Here is a 4816-nt window from a genome sequence, read left to right as displayed (position 1 = left end):
TGTCTCCGTCTCTGTCTCTGTCTCTGTCTCTGTCTCTGTCTCTGTCTCTCTCTCTCTCTCTCTCTCTCTCTCTCTCTCTCTCTCTCCCTTTCTCTCTCTTCCCCTCTCTCCCCCATCTTTATCTCTTTTTTGTGCCGCTGAGGGCTGTACACAAAGTTGACAGTTGAGCTGTATCTCCTGCCTTATTCATTTATTTTACTTCTCCTTCTTTGAGATACACTCTTGCTAAGTAGCTGAGTCTCCCAGAATGGATCAGCCTAACTCAGCAAACCAGAGTGCTTGGAATACAGGTGTGTACCACCATGCTATGGTGTCATTTTCTCTGGATATAGCATCATCATTTACTTTTTAGAACTCCAGATAGAGACACATTCCTCACTGCCTTTGGCTTCTGGTCCCTCCTTCATATTCAAAGACAGTGTCCTCTTTTCAGCATCACATCACTTTCACTTTTTTTTGCTTTTCCTAAGCCAGAAACTGGGTAAACCACCAGAAGGATTAGATGGCTGCCATTTCCCTAAAGGCTCAGGTCTTAGAGCATTGAGCCCATCACTCCAGCAGTATTCCTGATACTTTAGCACACATTGGCATCACCTGGGGAACTTGTTAAAACCTAGATTTTGGACACAGCCTCAGATTCACTAGGTCTCGGGTGAATGACAAATGCATTGATTTGTAAGGGCTGTCAGAGTTCCTAGAATGCCGTACTTTGGCTAAACCTGCGATATCCCTAGACAAACCAAAAACAGGTGTCACTCTAGGCTAGAGAACATGAATTTACATCCCTAGCAGGCTCCCAGCAATGCTGCTCTTGCTCTGCACAGACTTTGTGTATCAATGACCCCCTCAAAAAAAAAAAAAAAAGAATGATCTAAGTGTCAATGTGGTTACAGGACAAGATAAAAGTTTTCTCCTTTTTTTATTTTTATTTTTAATGTATTTGGTACATGGTCTCAATATTCAGCTCAGACTCATAGTGATCCTCTTGTTTTTAGCCTCCCCAGCACTGGGATTATAGGCATGTGACACCGTACCCCAGACTTGGTCCTGACTCAGCTTGCCCCGGGGGCAGGGCCTGCCCCACATGTGGTACCAGGGATCAAACCCCAGTCCTTGTGCTTGGCTAAGTAAGTGTTTAGTCTGCTGAACTATCTCACTGGCCCTAAGTGTTCTCTATTTAATAGGTGACTTTCTCTCACCCACTGAATTAACTTAAAAATTGGAGTCACTCTGCTAGAGGAGAGTGAAATATTGCTATCTGATACAAAGTCAGACTCTGATACAGTCAATAATAGAATCAAAGTAGATAAAACAGGGTTAAGTTCCTTAGGTGCCCATGAGGCAGATATGCTTTTGAAGTATATGTGTTGGCATTAAATTCTGTAGATGTCGTATAAAAATGAATGTTACACAGAGCTATACTCAATTTTTTTCCTCACAGAACACAAATAACTTTTTGCTTATTTTTTAGATTACACGTGTACCTTTATGTTTCCACTACCTATATTTTTCCCCAAAGAAATTCAAAAATGTTGTTGATGTTCCAAAGAAGCTTACATTCCCAACCTTAGGACATGTATTCCTAGTCTTTGGAAGCCCCCAGACCCTCTCTGGAGATTAGCTTCTTTGCTGTTCATTCCTACCTAATCTTTTCAGAGGCCATAACCTTGGAATAAGCAAGAATTCAATGACTTGTTCAGTGGAGGGTGACACTTGCATTGAGAAAACTATTTTTATTTTGTGTTAGGTACTCTATTTAGTGGCATACAAAACATTAATCCATTTAACACTGATGATCATTGTATCATTCCCATGTTATAGAAACAGAAACAAAGACATGAAGATCTAGGTTAAAGTTTTATAGTTGAAGGGGAGCCAGAGTTTACACCCAGAAAACTACTGTTTCACTGAGCCTTTGGAGTCTGCGGAATCTTAGCAAGCACCCACTCCTCACTTCCACTGCAGGCAACTTGTTTAGACCTTTGGATTAAATCATATACTTCATGCAAGCAACTCAGCTTTTAACCCACTCTGGGAAAAGCTTTTATGACTTTTCCCAAAATAGGAATGAATGTCCTGATTACTTATCTGGAATTATAACTTTAACCTGATCGTCTTAGTCACTTTCCCTTTGTTGCATGCAATACCTGACATTCAGAACTTAAGGAAGAGAGGTTTATTTTGCCTCAAGATTTGCATCCGTGGTTCTAATTGAGCTCGAGAGAAGAAAGAGGATGGCAGAGAAGCCTGGCTGGAGAAAAAAAGGCTCAGCTCAAGACACTATGAAGACAACAATATGCAATATATTAGTTATTGAAACTGTCCTACTAATTGGTTTTGAAACGGTCTCATTGCTATTTGTTTCTCAATAAAATTAATATAGATAAAAGAAAAAGAGCTGGGAAGCAAAGCATGAAGGGCGGAGTCAGAGGCAAGAATACACCAGGCCCGAGAAGCTCTTTTTTTTAATATAATGTATTTAGTACAGGATCTACAGGGTCTCACTGCATAGATCGGACTCTTAGTGATCTTCCTGTTTTCAGCCTCCCAAGTGTTGGGATTACAGGCACACTCCACCACAGCCAGTCGCAGTCGCTGTTTCAGCATGCCCCAGGGGGTGGGCCTGTACAGCACCCAGAAACTCTTGTCTAACCAACCTTCACTTGCTAACCTGTACTTAAAGCCACTAAAAATGAGCAGACCACCAATGAATATAGCATCCCTTGAAGATCCAATCATGTCTCACACACACATGAAAATTTGGGGGACATTTTGAATATAAGCTATAATAAAACATTTGCTATACAAACATTGAGTTTTTGGCAATATGTGTATCAACTGGAAAGAAAAGTAAATAAATAACAGTGTGGAAACACATTAACATTCTTTAAATTCTTTCAAATGCAGTTAATGAAATCTACTCAATTCAATATAGGCCAATATTAACTTTCCTATACCAACAATTTGGGGAAAAAATACCAGAAAGGGAGAAACTACGTATTCAAGTATTGGAGAATATTCAGGACCCTCTTATGTCTGTGCATACCACTCCCAACTTTTCTCTCCACAGGTGCAGGGAAGTCCCTACTAGAGACTCCATGCTGTAATGTTCTGTGAAGAAAAGGATATCAGCTTCACAGGTGGGTTCTGCTCAGGTTGTCTGATCACAGATTAGCCCGGGCACTGTTGCCAGGAGGACAAAACACATTGTAAAACGAAGTCAAGCCTGGGTCACATCCCCCCCAACCTACAATAAGTATTCAGAGTCTAGAACCAGAGAATGTGGGATGAGCCTGCTGGTTAAAAAATAATAATTCATTGCTTCTGTAAGACACCATTAATATTACCCTGTGCTTTGTGGACAGACAGAGGGGTTGTTTTGCCTGTATAGAAGCATGTATTTACATTTATCCATCTGTCTGTCTATCTATCTATCTATCTATCTATCTATCTATCTATCTATCCATCCATTCATCCATCTATCCATCCATCTATAAATCTATCTATCTGTCTATCTATATGTCTGTCTGTCTGTCTGTCTGTCTGTCTGTCTGTCTGTCTGTCTGTCTATCTATCTATCCATCTATCCTGGTGTCCATATGAATCTATGTGTTTATCTATTTCTTTATCAGTCTACTTATAGCTCTACCTCCACTTGTATTTATCAAGAATGATTTAGCAAATACATTTTGCAGTTATGTCTTCCTACAACTTTTGCAACTAAGATGTTCTAAGGTTGATTGAACTGGATATTTTTAGTCTTGAGGAGAAAGGGTAAGGCAGGAACAAACTAAATATCTTCCCAGGAAGTGGAGCAGAATAAGGAAGGGGAAATGCTTTTAGAAATGATCTCACATTTCATTCCTTGGAATGTACCATTGCAATTCTATTTCTACTGCTTTTGTACATTTCATAAATCCAGGTAAATGAAACCAAGGAAAATGAAAGAGAGGCTGTGGTCGGCAAATGGAGAAGCTGTGCCTGGAATCAGTCAAGGTGAGCCACACTCAAGCTCCGGCTTCCATTGTAAAGAAGAAAAATGTAACTGTGAGCCCCTTGGTGAGAAGTATATTTGGTTGCTCGAGAAATCTGGATGAAAGAAAGAAAGAAGGCGGAAAAAAGTCCTCATCAAAGGAGGTTGCAGGAGTGAATTAGAACAGACCGGAGACCAATATAAAAAATGGCTACTCTTAGGCAAGCTCATGCTGGGCTGCTTTGACCTCAGTCGCTCTTTAAGGAAAAAAAAATCCCTTTTATTGTTGCTTTACTACATACACACACAAAATACCTTTAGCAGAAACACTGCTGGAGGTCTGCAAGGTGTCTGCTACAAACTGGAACAAACAAGAGCAGAAATTCATGAAGCTGGAGGTGCTGTTGAGTTAGCAAGGACCCTGCATGTCTTAATTAGATTTTTAACAATTGTTTTCCAATTCACAATAAACCAAGGCTTCTGGAACTTCCTTGCTCACGCTGATAATCTGGGAATCGGATTAAGCACAGACTATACCCCAGTCGGCTGAAAGCTGGCCTAGAGAATCTGCAATGGTAAGGACCTCCTCCAGTTGCTGCTTCCTGGGAACAACTGAAACTAAATGTTTAATTTAAAGTCAGTGGATTTTGGGCTCATGTTAGGAGTGTTTCCCCAATTTCCCGAAAGATTTGCCCTGCAGAGAAATGACACATTAAAATGAACATACCATTATCATCCAAAGTCATGGCAATGACACTCATATTTATTTAAAAATGACATTTGAATTACAGCTAAAGAGGTTTTTAGGAACTGGAAAGATGGACCTGGAATAATTTAATAAAG

Source organism: Octodon degus, unplaced genomic scaffold (genome assembly GCF_000260255.1).
Source record: "Octodon degus isolate 3935 unplaced genomic scaffold, OctDeg1.0 scaffold00264, whole genome shotgun sequence".
NCBI classification, from domain to species: domain Eukaryota; kingdom Metazoa; phylum Chordata; class Mammalia; order Rodentia; family Octodontidae; genus Octodon; species Octodon degus.
The sequence above is the reverse complement of the archived record's forward strand: the minus strand, read 5'-3'. Positions refer to the sequence as shown.